Source organism: Tiliqua scincoides, chromosome 12 (assembly GCF_035046505.1).
Source record: "Tiliqua scincoides isolate rTilSci1 chromosome 12, rTilSci1.hap2, whole genome shotgun sequence".
Classification (NCBI taxonomy): Eukaryota; Metazoa; Chordata; class Lepidosauria; order Squamata; family Scincidae; genus Tiliqua; species Tiliqua scincoides.
In genome coordinates, this window is record NC_089832.1 from 902,959 (window position 1) to 918,987 (window position 16,029).

Genomic DNA, 16,029 nt, shown 5'->3' on the forward strand with positions numbered 1-16,029 from the left:
TTGAAATCACTGCATACCCAGTGCACAAACATGCATGAGCAAACAGACACCTGCATGTGTGTGCAAGGTAATGTGTGAACAACTGCAGGCCCAGCCCAACACCCCCATAGTGTGGCAAGGGGTGGGTGGTGGCCTTTGTGTGTTTGCTTGTTTAAGGGTGTTTGTCTCAGATTATCAATAAAAGCCAAGGCAGCACAACAAAAGGTAGAAAGGCCACAATGCAGAAACTACAAATAGCAGCAGATCAGACAGGCTGAAACCACCATGGCTAAAAACAAAGGGCAAAGGAACACAAGTCACTACAACCCCCCGAGAACAGGACGGACCTCTCCTGGGGCCAGAAAATCCTCGTTCTCTTGCGACACGACACGCTGAGTCCAAAGCCATTCAGGAGGATGCCACACCTGAGTGTGTCCAGAACCTCGGCAGAGCCAGGTCACACCTCTCCTCTCAGCCTTCTGCAGCGAATCATCTACCCGGTTGCCCAGGGCCATTTCTGTCCCACACAGGAGCCTGGAGCTCGAAATTGGTCCAGGAAACCGGCTTCATCCAAAGATGTTTGAAACTGAGCTGCCACTCCTCCTGGTTGCCAAGGAAGGGAGGCCTGGTCATGGGGACGGACGGACACAACTGCTCTCATTGGCAGTATTGAGAGGCAGCTCCTTCAGGACTGCCTTTAGGGCTATGGGGCAGCCCCTTCCCTCAAGAAAACATGCACTGTCTCTAGGGTCCATCAGCTCGTGGATCCAAGGACAGGGAGTTGGGCAAAACACTTCAAGCACTGCCTATACCAGCGGTTCCCAAATTGTGGGTTGGGCCCACCAGTGGGTCGCAACCCCATTTTTTGTTGGGCAGATTAGACTGTGTGCATCAAGGGTTAACCAGCCTGCTACTTGAGAGGGGGAGCACTGCTGTCCATTCACTATTATGGCCATACTCCTTGGCATTCATAAATCAGGCAGCAACCGAATGGCTCCAGCAGCTTAATGGCCACCACGACCACCAGAATGGTCCCAATCCAATAAATGTGAAGCTCAACAAATGCTCCAGAACGCAGTTCCCCCCACCCTAGTAAAAATAGAGGCTTGAGTGGCTGGTAAAGTAAAACACTAGTTCAAGTCTCTTCAAGCTAATTGGGTCCTGACTGAGTGTCATTTGAAAAGTGGGTCCCAGTGCCAAAGTTTGGCCTACACCCTTGGGCTGCAGTAGCTGAAATTCTTCATTGGCAAACTGAGCAGGTGGTGCATTTGGATGGTGTAGTGGTCTGGGAGGTGGCCTTAGACCTGGAAGATCCAGGTTCAAATCTGGCCACTCAGCCATGAAGCTTCCTGGGGGACATTGGGCCAGCCACTCTCAGCCTCACCCACCTCACGGAACTGTTGTGAGGACAAAAGGAGGGGACGAACTGTGCACACCACCTTGAGCTCCCTGGGGGAAGGGCGGTCTACAAATGTGAAAAACAATACATTTGTGGCACCTGGCTACAGCTGCACTCTGTCATGGACTCTGGATTCACCAGCTATTTTGCCTGCAAAGTGCCTGACCAAACAGCCAAGCTGGTCTTCCGAGAGTTCCCCACTGGTGGGTCTGTGAGGAGGGGACAATGCCAGAAGTGGCCGCTTTTCCTCTGCCTGATCCGGCAGGGCTGTGCATAGGCTCTTTCTCACTGCTGGAGAGAGCAAGCTCTTCAGGCCAACGCGGAGGCCAGGCTCCTGCTCTCTGAGAGTGCAATGGGTCAACTCCAGACACTTCTCCTGCCAGGAGTTTAGCTGGAACTCTGATAAGAATGCCTTGATTGCTCAGGTCTTGCTTCTGGGAACTTCTCCACCAGTCGCCTCGCAGGCTTTTCCCTTTGGAGCAACCTTTCTAGGTTTGGGGTAAGATCAGTTGTAGCAAGCACCCCCTGGTGTTTCTGCCTTGGAAGCCTCCAGCCAGCCTGGCAAGCCCAGGCGCCTGCTGCTGGTTCAGCTGGGATCACGCCAGCCCCTTGCGCCCTCTAGTGTGTGGCAGGGTCTGAGTCTTGGCTCAGTCTTTGCTCTTGCTCACCAGGAAGGAATCAGCTTCTCACAGGTAGAGGGCTGGAGGGAAGAGGCCCCCCAGGAAGCCAGGCTGAGCCAGGTGCCTTTGGGTCAGCCAGCAGGGGATAAAATCCTGCACAGAATAATGGGATCAAATGCCCCAAGACAGAGTCAGCCTTAGGAGCTGCATGCCCCCCCCCCACCAAGATGAGTGGCAGCAGTGAGGCACCTGGCAGTAGTGTCACCACCACCTGCTGGGGGGGGCTGATTTCAAGCCAGTCGGACCCAGGGGTGGGCGGGAGCAACAGCTGCGGAGCAATATGCCAGCTGCGGCTTCAGGTGCTCAGCTCAAAGCAGGGCTAGCTTTAAGCCAATTGGAGAAATTGCTACCAATTGGGCCCCATGCCTGAGGGGCCCCTGCACTAGGTTAATCTAGTCTTGCATGCAATTTTGTATTAAAATGTGCTTAGATTCATTTGGTCCGTTAACTCCCATGCACTGTTTAAGCACACATTTTGATTGCTTTCCATTCTGCCACAGAAAGATAAAGTCTACAATAAATGTTATTTACATGTCTACGATTCTGCAGACCATGGCTGTGAACCCAGGGCCCCACAAAAATGTTTCCAATTGGGCCCCCCAGCTCCTAAGGCTCACTGTCCCAGTGCAGGGCCCTTCCAGGCGCGGGGCTCAATTTGGTCAAATTGCCTTAAGGCCGGCCGTGGCCCAAGAGTTGATTACAGGACTTTAGACATATCCAGGGAGGAGGAGAGGCCTGCGCTGGCTGTTAGTCATGAAGGAACCTCCCTAGTCAGAGGCAGTCTATCTAAGGGTATTGTGCTGTTGGAGAGGGGCTACTGCCTTACGCCCCGTGGCCCACAGATTGGCTATTGTTGGAAGCAGGACACTGGATTCAGCTGCCTGGTGGCCCAAACCTGCATGGCTCTTCCATGGTTCCTTCCGGTTTCCTGGCCGGCCCTGTGAGAGTCTCTGCGGCCTGTTGTTACGGCTTTTGAGGAAGTGGTCAAGAAGCATTTTCTGCCAACCCCTCCTCTCCCAGCAGCATACCTACTGGCCCAAAGTTGACCCCCCCCCACTTGCTTGGAGCTAAGAGGACCCACCATTTGCCGCATGCATCGGCTGCTCTCCTGGGGGCCTGGAATTGGTGCCATCAGTTATGGGCTTGGCCGGTTGGCTGCAAGAGCGATGAGGGTGTCCATTTCCTGGGATGCTTGGCAGCCTGGCTCCCCTTTGAAGAACTGCCCTGTCAACAGGATGCCGAAACATTTTAATTGGAAGTTAAGCAAGATGGATGGATTACCTTTCCAGGGCAGGTGGATCCCCCCCCCACCTAGCAGCAGCGGCTTCCCAGGGAGGCTCCAAGCACCTTCTCCCTCCTCCCCATCTCCCCTGACAAACCAACTTCCAAGTAACGTCCCACATCCCTCCCCAGCAAGCCCACGGCCAGCCTCTGTTGGACTGCAAATCCATTTGGAAGGGGGCCCTGTGCCCCCCCCAAAAGATGCAGGATCCCTGCTGTAGACCAAGGGAAGCGAGTGCCCTGCTGTCGACCACCCCCCAGCTTCTTCAGCTGGGAAGACAGCTGGCAACCCATCACCTTTAAGTGGAGTCAAGATTGGTCAGGCTGCTAGAGCCCAGCGTGGGCTGGAGGGCGGGGAAGAGCAGCAGTGCATGGCTTTGTCCACCAGGGGTCTCTCTTTGCCTGGATCATGGTGGGCTCTGAAAGGAAGAAGGCTTGAAACTTTTACCCCACAACTGGGGTAAAACTTTTACCCCACAGCTATGCACTTCCGTCGTCGTCGTCCCCCCGCCGCAAATGCTTCCATCTGTGTCTGTCAGAGCAGAAGCTGCATGTCTGTATGGCCTTCCAGAAGCCTGAATGGCGAGAAGAGGGGAGTGGGCTGGGATCTGCAGGGAGACCTGCAGCGTATCGGTTTCTAATGTACCCCCCCCCAAAAAAAAGAGCCCCCCAAGACATGGGTGGGGTGGATGTTTGTGTGAAAGAACTTTCTGGGACTGAGCATCTGCTCAGACGCACCCTGTGCACTCGTTCGGTGTCAGTAGTGTAGCTAGAAGAGGGGCCAAATACTGCAGGCACCACAGCACACTGTGTCAGCGCCCCGTCCTACTCGCCATTGGAGCCGTTCCGGGCAATGAAGGCCACTTGCGGGAGAGGGTTTGGCAAGTGCCATCATTGCTCAGAATGGCTCCAACAGGAAGTGGGAGAGGAGGGTCCGCTTACATGACGCATTGGGGTGCCTGCAGTACTTATGGCTCCCCACAGCTATACTAATGTACACCACTGCTATCCCCTGGCTGCCCTCTGCTACTACGCTGAGCCACTGTTTTGTTTCTGGCCCCTCAGTCAACCCCCCAGCCTGCAGCCCGCCCAGCCCTGGCTGGCCTCACTCCACCAATCCCAGTTCAGCCCTGGCCCAGTGGTAGCTCTGCTGTTGCAAGACTTGAGGGGTGCTCAGTGAAGCAGACTTCTCTGGCTGGCCCTGGAGGGCTCCTCGCTCTGGAGCGGGCAAGGCCTTCAGCAGCCACCTGAGGAGCCCGGTCCAAAGGTCTGTGTGTTCTTGGAGTGGGCTGAAACATGGAGAAGGCACACCCAGGAAACCATCATAACGTCCAGAAGAGTTTTGCCCCTTCTTGCCTCCCTGGTCTGCTGCACACAGCATGGTGCAGTCCGTTGGGGGCGCTCTTGTGTGCCATCGCTGAAACGAGCAGATGGCAGGCCTGTGGATGAGCATGGCAGACACCTGTCTATGTGCAGGGTCCGAGTGCCTGCCACCCTTCCACAGTCAGGTGCATGGCATGTTCAGTGAGACGGACTGCCTGCCTCATCTACATATCCCCTTCACCCTCCCATCCCCCGGATTCTGTGGAAGAGGAAGGTTTATTTCTAAGCAGGCGAGTTTCTCTCTTGCCGCACTGCCACAGTGCAGGAGGGGAAGCTGTTTGAGCAGGATAATTGCCAGATAATTGCAGGTTTCCAAGAACAGCCAGTCCTTTCTTTTTTTATTTATATCTTGCGAGGGAGCAGGGCTTGCATTACCTGTACCAAGAAGGGCCCCCCACAGCAGAAACAGGCAGAAGCCACAGCCCAGGAGTGTCACAGGATGTTCATGCTCTGCTCCGCTCTGGTCTCGGGCAGGGGCCAGCAAGCTGAACCAGTTTGCAAAATGCCCAGGACATTCTCCTGCCCAAATCCCCCTCTGTGGAACCTGAGTGTGGGGGGACCTTCTGCCTTCTTGCCCTTCTGCTCCTTTTGTTCTCCAAGAACAGGCTCGAGGACTTGATTTCTCCCAGTATTTTATTTATCCAGTGTGAAGTTTCTGTTGCAGTGTGGCTCTGTCCCCTGGCACTGCTGTGTTTGTTGACTTTAATTTACTGCAACAGAAGCACCAAAATATATCTGACAAGTGGAAGAGAAACACATGAATGCGGAAATATAGCCAATATCAAATTGGGCTGTCAAAAGGCGGCTGCCAGTTCATGATCCTCCAGTTTTGCTTCCTTCCCAGAAACATATTTATGAAACCATTTCTGCCCAACGTTGCATATATGCAACAGGGACCAAATGTGTGCACGTGTGGGCTGGGCAAAAATGGGTTAAACTCTTCCCAGAAGTCAAATGCCCAGGCTCAAACCCGCCTGGTTTGTTTTCTTTCTTTATGGGATGCATTTTTGCCCTGCCTTTCCCCCACTGTGCAAGGAGGCACCCAAGGCAGCCTACAGAAACCCAAACAAAGCAGGGATAGAACAGCAAATAAAGCCAGAGGCAGCAGCACAAAAAGTCCTAAAAACATCCACAGTATGTAAAAACATAAAATGTAGGAGCATGAAAATAGAATAGCAGTGCAGAAAAAGAACAGTAGCAATAAATGATAATAAAACAATGAAGGTTGGCAACCTTCAGTCTCGAGAGACTGGTATCGCGCTCTGAATGGTGGTTCTGGAACAGCGTCTAGTGTGGCTGAAAAGGCCGATTCGGGAGTGACAATCCCTTCCACACCGGGAGCAAGTGCAGTCTGTCCCTGGTCTGTCTCCCTGGCTGTGGGCCTTCCTTCTTTGCCTCTTTGCCTCAGACTGTTGGCCAAGTGTCTCTTCAAACTGGGAAAGGCCATGCTGCACAGCCTGCCTCCAAGCGGGCCGCTCAGAGGCCAGGGTTTCCCACCTGCTGAGGTCCACTCCTAAGGCCTTCAGATCCCTCTTGCAGATGTCCTTGTATTGCAAGGACAATAAAACAATACAAGACAGCCATCAAAGGTGGCAATAAAGACAGAAATGAAACATTAAAAAACAATGGAATACAAAAGTCCCATCACAAACCAGCACTACACAAACACCAGTCAAAAATAAAATGTTTTTAGCTCCTGCCGGAATATCTGCCAGGGAGGGTATTCCTGGCTCATAAGGGAGGGAGTTCCATAACTGCAGGGCCACAGCTGAGAAGGCCCTGCTCTTGCTATTACCCCGCCCCCAGTTCTGTGGCACAAACAAGAGCCCCCTCTGACCATCTCAGGGAGCAGATGGGATTTATGGGAGAAGAGGATCCTTCAGGCACTGTGGTCCTAATCTGTAAAGGGCTTTAAAGGTCAAAACCAGCATCCTGAATTGGGCCCAGAAGTGAACTAGCAGCCAATGTGGTTACCAGGGCAATGGTCCAACAGAGCCAAACCACCGAGCCCCAGGAATCACATGGACCACAGACCAGTTCTGTGTTAGCTGAAGTTTCTGGACCACCTTCAAGGGCAGCCCCACATAGTGTGCATTGCAGCAGCCTAAAAGAGACATTGCCAAGGCATGGATCACTGTGGCCAGGCCTGAGTGACTCGGGCACAGCTGCAGCCGGTTCACCAGCTGAAGTGGAGCAAGAGCCTGCCCCCACCCCCACTACATCTGCCACCCAGCAATCCAGGAGCAGCTGTGGATCCAGGGCTCCCAAGCCAGGCACATGCTCCTGCAGAGGGAATGCAGCCCCATTCAGAACAGGCGGGTGACTGGTTTTTATGGGACTCCTCTCTGCAGCACACTGGACAAGGCCCCTCCCCCAAGACGCCATGCCAGTGATTGTGTCCCAGAAGGATGGAGTGCCAGGAGGGGAGGGGAAGATGTTTGATGGGCACCCAGAAGTGGGCTGGGCAGGGCAGAGGGAGTGCCCCGGTATAGGAATTGTTATTTCTTCAGGACTGAGAAAACAATGCACTGGGCAGTCATAACATGAGTGAGAAGACCCTGCTGGTAAGGTGACAGCTTAAATTAATGGGATTAACTCACACGTCTCTGATCTCCCCACATGACAAAGCTGAGACAGTTGTCAGCCTGGTTAATTGTCACGTCCCCATCCCATCCTAAGAATGTGGGGAACTGTGGCTCCCCGGAGGGGCCTGGACTAGATTTTTCCCCCCAGTTCAGTTCTGCATGATTCCTGGTAGCCATAAACCAGTGGTTCCCAAATTGTAAGCTGTGGCCCCCCAGAGAGCTGTGGAAACCAGCCAGGGGAGCCACAGAATCCTTGTGAAAACCCCACTGCCCTATGCAATGTATAGGATTGTAGCCCTAATGGGGAACCACTGCCAATGGCGCAGGAGGTCAAGGGAGCCAGTTTGGGAGCCACTGCCATAAACCGTTGCTCTGACTCAAACTGGCCAACCCTTTCAATTAGGGTTCAATTCCACAGCTAGGGAATTATTCAGAGGAAAAAACAACATGCAGACACCTCTTAAATCCTGTTAAGCTTCCTGATTTCAGCAAAGCCTCCATGGACTGGTAAGCCCTGAATGGGAAAGGCAGCGGAGGGGGGGGGGTTTCCAGTCCCTCTTGACCCAGAAGGGCTTTGTGCACAGCCTTGCTGGGCTGGCTCGCTTTGCAGGACTCAGCACATCTGAAGGGGAGAGCAGCAGAGGTGAATAAACTGCTAAAATCCACTCAGATTGGCACAGGGTGTGTTCAGCAGAGAAACGGCCAGCAGGAGGGAATTTCATGATGAACATGGGCGGTTTCTGGAAGCCGCTGGCTTGTTCCTTCTCTTCCCTCCCCTCCCCTTTCTTTGTGCAGCGGTCATGAAGTCCTGCAAGCAGCAACATCCTTCACGGCACAAATGGGCTGTAATCAAAAGGTGCATTACAATTGCAAAAACATATATTAAAAGTATTTTTTAAAAAGCCCGGCTCCAATTTCCTGCCCTTGGCTGGAGACCGACTTTTAATATGGCTCTAATTTACACATAGATGGAAACCACCAGACCTGCAGGGCCCTTTGGCAGCTGAACTTTACAGCGTGTTCCAGCCCGATGGAGAATCGGCCAAGAGGGAGAGCTTTATTGCCCTCTGGAGGGCTCTATTTTCTCCAGGCTTGCAAGGCCGCTGGGCTGTCTCCAAATTCCCGGGGGGGGGGGGCACAGTTCTAGTTCTGAAACAGGTAACTCACTCAGACAACGACCATCAAGACAGTCAGATTTGCTCATTACATGCACAGAGTGCTCCCGACATTCACCCATCCAAATTTCCACCTTGGACGTTGCAGGTCTGACTTCTCTGCTCTTTCTGCAGTGAACTGATCCATTCCACCATCAGTCCATTTTTTATTTTTTTATTTTGTGCAGTGCCTGCTACACATGTGTAATTTTACTCCAGCCCGCAAGGATTCACCTACCTTGATGGTGGGCTTCTCCCCAACTGACATGGTTGGACATGCGTTCAAGAATGTACCCAGACCATACTAGGTATCTGGAGCCCAGTGGATCTTTCGCTCGATGGCTCTGTTATAGCTCCTCTAAAACAGATCTTTGAATGTTATTGCTGCCAGATTCCAAAGCAGAAAACAAACACCCTCCACCTGCAAGCGATTGGTTGGATCATGTTTGGGAAATACGAGTCCTAGATGGAATCTCCACACAACCCAAATGCTCAGCAACCCAGAACGTTCTGACTGTATTTTGCAAACATAGCTGCCATTTTAACATTTCACAGATATCCACCAGAAGCCACACAGACTGATGAAAAGGAGGATAACTAGGGAAGGGTGGGGCACAGATGTTGGGTTGGGTATTTGGGGGAGTGAGGATGCTGGTCTGGACAGAAGCTCCGGTGGGCCTGTGCGGTCTCTTTCTGGAATAAAGAAAAACCCAGAAATGAAAGTCAGGGTCACTTTTTGTATTTGATTGCTTTTTGGCTCATTTTGTTTTTGGAACCGGCTGAATTCTTAGTGTTTAGAATTAGAAACACTTAGTGTTTTTATTTTTAAAATGCCAAAACTTTTTTTTTTCCCTTGAAGAATGATTTTTAGAACTAAAACTGGAATTTAGGAGGAGGGGAATGTAAGACAGAATAAACCCACAGAATAATAAAGGAACAGATCAGGGAACCCCCCACCCCATTTCCACCTATTCACATTGACAATTGCCCATGATGGTCTAGCACAGGGGTATCCAAACATTTTGGCAGGAGGGCCACATCATCTCTCTGACACTGTGTCAGGCCAGGGGAAAAAAAAAAAGAATTAATTTACATTTCAAATTTGAAACCATTTATATAAATTCACATAAATGAAGATATTAAAGATGGAACATATATAAATGAATGAAGGTCTTGCAATAGCTCAAGGGCTATAAAAGGCCTTGCACAAAGCACAGCTGGCCTTTCCTTTGCTGCCGCTTCTGCATCACAGATGTGAAGCAGCAGGCAGTGGAGGAAGCCCTCACCCCACAGCTCATGTGAGAGGGCAAACAGTCGCCCTCAGGCTAAGAGCAGTTGCATTGGGCCAGCACAGGCTCCAGCAAGTCTCCAGAGAGCCAGAGACTCATTAGAGACTGGGGACTCCCTGCAGGCTGGATTGGGAGTCCCCGAGTGCCAGAAGTGGCCCCCAGGCTGGGGTTTGGGTACCCCTGGTCTAGCACAGAAGCCAGAGCCATGGCTAACGGGGTCAAAAGAGGAGAGCAGGTACCTTTTGGGAGGCTGGATGGCTGTACCGACTCAGAGGGAAAAACCACTTTGTGGATAGACTCTGCGCTAAGATAGACTCTGAATTAGACTCTGCGCTAAGCAGATCTGCAAATATTTCATGAATGTGACCCCCCCCCCCATGGAAGTCTAACCACATTGGCCTTGAAAACTGTGAACTGATCTACACAATAATATGGGTTCATCTTGTCTACTGGAAACCAGCAGGGCTCAAGCCCTGGTTTGGCTGGCCAGCACCCAAGAGTGCCACAAAAAGTCTTTGCTGAAGTATTAACTGGATCCTTCTTGGAGGGGATTTTGCAATGAGCCTCAAGCCCTGGGAAGAATGCTGGGCCTGGAATACTGTATTCCATTGTAATTTTTCATCTGCACCTCCCTGGTTGGTTGGTTGGTTGGTTAGTTGGTTAGTTGGTTGGTTAGTTGGTTAGTTAGTTAGTTGGTTGGTTGGTTGGTTGGTTGGTTGGTTGGTTGGTTGGTTGGTTGGTTGGTTGGTTAGTTGGTTAGTTGGTTAGTTGGTTAGTTGGTTAGTTAGTTAGTTAGTTAGTTAGTTAGTTAGTTAGTTCGTTCGTTCGTTCGTTCGTTCGTTCGTTCGTTCTTTCTTTCTTTCAGAAGAGTATTTTTTTAAAAAAAATCTGTACAATATGAAGCTGTCAGACTGATGGTCTGGAACATTCCCCAGCCTTCTGGCTTTTTACTCTTCACTGTAAAGTGATATAAAGATCTATGAAAAAAAAAAACCCTCATGTTTGAAAGGAAGACATGAAAGGAAAGGGTAGAACGGCAGGCAAGAACTGGGGAGATTCCCCCCCCCCCCCCGGAAGTAGTTATTTTTCCCATTCAGGGCTTCCAAAGGAGGAAGGAGTTGCCCTGATGAGTGAAAATCAACTTACTCTTTGAGTTTTCTGAAGCTTTTCTCCTTGCAAAAACCGAACATTGGAGTCCTCAGACTGGAAAAATTGGCAAAGAAACGGTCCAAGTTTTTCAGTTTAAGCATGTAGAAAACCAGACTGGTCCTAGGCAGAAACAGCTCTCCTCATGTGATGTTTCTGCACACGGGAGTGCCTTGAGACAGGATGACAACGCCCTGGCGAGAGCAAGGCCTGCCTGCAGCACGCCACGGTCCTGGGCAAGAGGCATTTCTGGCCCACCCTGGATGCTGCCGCAGCATAAAAGCCAAGCCAGAGGCAGTCACTGCCCTTGACATTCCAGCTCAGGCCCTCTTGGCCCTGCAGGGCCTGCCTCTGGACCTCTCCAGCTGTGCAACCCTTGACAGGAAGCAAGTCCACCCTCTGTCTGGGCAGCACTTATACAGGAGCATGAATGCTCAATCGCTTGTCTTTGAAGGAAGCATAAGCAGCAGGTTTCTCCCAGTGGCCAAAACAGAATCTCCACCCAGTCAGGATGAGGTCCATTGTGCTTTCCCTGGAGACTGGCAATCTGTCCCTGGAACACTTGCATAGAAAAGAGAAGTTCGGCATGTCCAGCTCACTGGCCAGTGATAGGAGGAGAAGGGCCATTGCTGAAATTCTCCTTTCCACACAACTCTCAGTGTAGTAGAGGAAGCCTGAGCTCTAGAGAACTTGGCACCCTAAGGTGACCCCACCCCCCACCCACTCAAGACTGGACTGGGTTTATCTCTTGGATTCCGAAATGTCCTTTATGATTGGTCGGAACATAATCCAGGTGTGAGGAGGTTAGAGTCAGTGTAGTGATCCATTGAGGAACGAGAAAAGTCTTGCCCAGCCCAGCTTGGGGGCTGGGGGGGGGGAGAAAAAGTCTCTCCTACAGAGCCCATTTAGTGTGCCTTCGTTCTAGACTAGTATTCATCATTTTGGAACCAGGGCACTTGAAGACCTGTCTTGCTAGGCCAGATTTTGCTCACCCACCTGGTCTGGGAGGAGTCTTGCTCCACGTCCCAATACCAGAAGAGGTGCAATTGGTAGGTACAGGGCCTTCTTTGTGGTGGCACCTACCCTTTGGAACTCTCTGCCTGCTTCTGTTTTTTAAATGTATTTTTTCTTAATTGAATTGCTGTGGTCTGCCTGATGGGAATTTCCCATCATTGAGACTGAAAGTGCAGGGCGTAACTATTTCAATACACAAATGAGAGCTTAGTCAGTAACAGGAAATCTAAACATCTTCTCTGCTTCTCAGTATTCTCCAAGAGTCACAGGACTTAGCTTTAAATTTCCTGTGCTGGCAAAAAAAAAAAAAAAATTGCAGTTCTTTCTTCAAATGAGCCTTCTTCGTCCCAGCCTTCTTGGAGCTCAAATGTCAGCTGGCAGTAAAAGCCACCCCCATAAATACTGTTTATTAAGAGGGGAGACATTTAGAGCCACGGACAGACGTGCTGTGCTTCTCAGAGGCAACTGCTGAAATATTAACGGCCTGACACTCTCAAGGTTGGGAGACCAAAGATTTCTACCTGCTGGAGAGGAAAAAGAGGGGGAGAGAATATTTGCAGCCACCTCTCCTTCCCACTGGCTTGTGAAAATGAGCCCCAAGAGGGCATCACCGCCATGGGGCTGCCCTTCCTGCCAGCTCCTCTGGAGGGAGAGGTGCAACATTGCAACAAACCCCCTTATTTCAGTTCATGTCACTCTTAAAACGCCTCCTGCAAAGCGCAGACACTGAGCTTGTTGTGGGTCTAAGACACGTGACACTTTGGGGGTGAAAAATATTGTTCTACATGCAAGCCTGAATTCCAGAACATTCAGCTATGGCAGAGTCCTCCCGGCCTCCGACTCTCTTTCTGGTGGTCCATCCTTCTCTTGGAGCTTCTTCTCCAACCTGCCTGCAAAGCCACTGAACTTAAGAAGAGACTCATTTGAAAAAGAAACACAATTCATGGTGGCTTTGCTTGCAACTGGAGGGCTCCTAGCCCAGCACCAGTCGGGGTCTAGTTCGAATTCTTCCTGCTCCTGACTCCCCATTTCTTGGGGGGCTCCTTTGTGCAGGCTCCCACAGCTGCTAGGGTCTTCTGCTTTCTTTATATCCCCCCCCCCCGCAGCTTCTCCTTTTAGAATGTAGATCAGCAGCAGCTTAATTGCTGGGGGGGGGCAAATCCCACAGCCACTTGGGGGGAGAGATTCAAGTCTCTGGTTTAATTTTTCCCACTGTGTTTCCCTTGTAATCTGCTGCCTCTCCTGCAGCAGAAACCAGGCCAGTTCTTCACCTCCCTTAATTTTACCTTTCTGCTGCTGGAACAGCTGGGCAGGATTAGGGCTCAGCCATCTTTGGCACCCTGCCCCTGCCCATTTCCTGCTCTTCCCCTAGCAGAGAGAGGCTCTGCACACCCCCTCCCCAGCCACACTGCCTGGCCGCCTTTCTCCTCCTTGTCTGCCCCCCCACCTGCGGCTTGAGACTCTCCTGGATCCCAGATTAGGCCTCTCCTTGACACCCTGCCTCCCAGCTGCCTTCCATCCCTGGGGGGGGGGGATTTGGCCTCAGTGCGGCTCCTTTGATTTATTTTATCCCAAATGCAAAGAAAGGCAAAGATTCTCTTGTGAACTGCAGCAGAGCAGGCCTTGGTTTCCTCTGTCACTCGCACCCACCACCCGGGACTCTTGTTTGGGGCAGCATTCCAGTTCACAGCATTTCAAGCCCTTGTTCTGTACCACACTCCGGAACCTGCGGCCCTTTCCCACAACCCATCCAGGCAGACTGGGGGCATGGCATCCCCAAAGAGTCCAGTCCTCAAGGCCTCTTTCAGGTGCGGGCACGTGATTGAACTGTGGTGGTGCAAGCCGGTAGAGCACCGCGGCCTGGATATACCTGCTGGCAGTGGAGGGAGGCGGCTCCCTTCTTCGTTGCGTGACAAGGGACAGAAGTTGGTGACTCTGCGCTGGACCTCTCTTAGGAGGCGCCAAGTCCATGTTGAGTGGGGTGCAGACACGGCTGATAGCCCCCACCCTTGCAACCCAGCTGGAGGTCACAGGGAAGACTCTGAGACTGGCAGCCTCGGCCTGCCCCAGAATCTTTCACAGAACACCCCTCCTAAAAGTGAACCAGGCAGCTGTCACAGGCCAGGCTTGGGGTGCCTCACATGCCTTGTTTGCAGTTCTGTACCAAGCCTCCTGCAACCAGGCAGCAGCAGGATCTGGCCACAGTCCTGAGAAAGGTGTCGCCAGTGCCGCCTTCTCCAGGGGACGGGGGTTTCCTGCCATGTCAGTATTTCTGCCCTGCACTTCCCAGGGCCTGAGGAGCTGGAAGCGTCCCACCAGATTCAGAAGGCCTCCGTCTGTGCTGACTATGTGTGTTGTGTGTCCTGAGAGTGCCAGAGCTGCCTCATGACAATCAAGCTGCACTTCAGAAGTGGCAGTGTCAACTCCTGCGCGTCATGTGTGAATTGGCAGTGCCCATCCCCTGCGGTGTCAAGAGCTGGTATGAAGACAGGTGCTCTTCCTTGGCCCAATGTTTGGGGCTCACGTCTTGACCTCAGAGGAGTGTTGTCAGATACTTTCAGCAGGAGGACTAGACTAGATTGCCTTCCAGACCCCCATCAGTTCTTTATCACTGTCAGCACCAGCATTCATATCAGCAATGGGGGGGAGAGAAAAGCAAGGAACTGCGATTGCCTGAATAAATAAAAGCTTCTGTGCCTGCTGAGGGGGCCCTCGAGAGATCAAAGCTGTTTATCCAAAATGAGGAAGCATGGAAAAGGCATTAGACAAACAGGAGCAGAGCTTAATTTCCCCACAGTCTCACAAAAGAGCCTGTGGTGACTGAAAGGGCCCGTGGTGACTAAGCCAGAGGCCCATCATGGACCCATTTTTCCACAAGTAGCACCAGAATCCCCTGTGCACTCCCTTGATGCAGTGGGAACCAAATGGATCTGGCCTTGGCAAGCCAGCAAGTGTGATGGGGGGGGGTTTATTGGTAGGGGGACCATGTGCTTCAAAGCTGTCCCACTGCACAGGACACATCCATCACTCCCCAAGCACAGCTGCCTCCCGTGTTCACTATAGCTTGAAACAGCACAGCTGTTGAAAGAGAGGTTGGGCAGAGTGATCACTCCTGCTCGGTTCAAAGCAAATTGCACGTGTGCACCTCATTTGAGTGGAGAGGGAATTTTCACTCAGGTAATACTGGCTAGTGACTGTTACATCAGGTGCATGGTGATGGCAGTGAAGGTGCTTTGGGATGGGGTTGTTTCTCTTTAGGGGAGATCTGTGTGCGATGACTGTCTTTTTAGAACTGCCAGCTCTGTAAGTAAGAAATTTATTATTATTTATTTTTCACATTATTGCCATTCTTCCAAGGAGCTCAGGTTTGTGTACACATGGATTTTCCTTCCTTCTCTTTGCCCTCACAACAACCTTGTGAGGTAGGTAAGTCTGAGAGATAGTGACTGGCCCAAGGTCACCCAGGAAGTCTCATGTCTGAGTGGGGATTGTCCAGGTCTGAGTCCTGATATGTGATTGTGAGGGAGAATGCATCTTCTGCTTGGACTCAGCCACTGCGGTCCCTTCCCATATCCTGCCCTAACTTGTGAGGGTGGCGCCACACCAAACCCTCCTCCCTCTCTGCTTCTTAAAAATGCATCTCCTATCCATTGGCCCAATCCCAAAAGGTCCAAGGCAACTGGTCACCCTACTTTCCTGCAGTGTCAGCCTTGGCTGGCCAGATCCCCAAGGGAATTCTCGTTGATTCCCATTTCTAACATGACCTGACAGTCTTTCAAGACTTTAAGAAAGAAGGAGCAGAACATCAGTAGGGATTCTCTGGGCGATTTGCCTGGATCTGTGAGAGTTTTGAACACGCAGCACTGAACCACAGCAGGTAAAATTGCTGCAGGTAACACACACACACACACACACACACACACACACACCTTCTGTGCTGGGGCTGGACTGGTACTAATCTCAATCACGAACATCATTTGAAGGTGGAATCTCTCAAAGGCAGAAACAGGGAGAGGGATTTGCCAGAGACAGAACCCAGCAGGGAGCCGGGGCAGGAGGGCAAGAGCGCCACCACCACCCTTGCCTGGGTTCTGCACGCAGCAGCAGCTGAAATCTGCA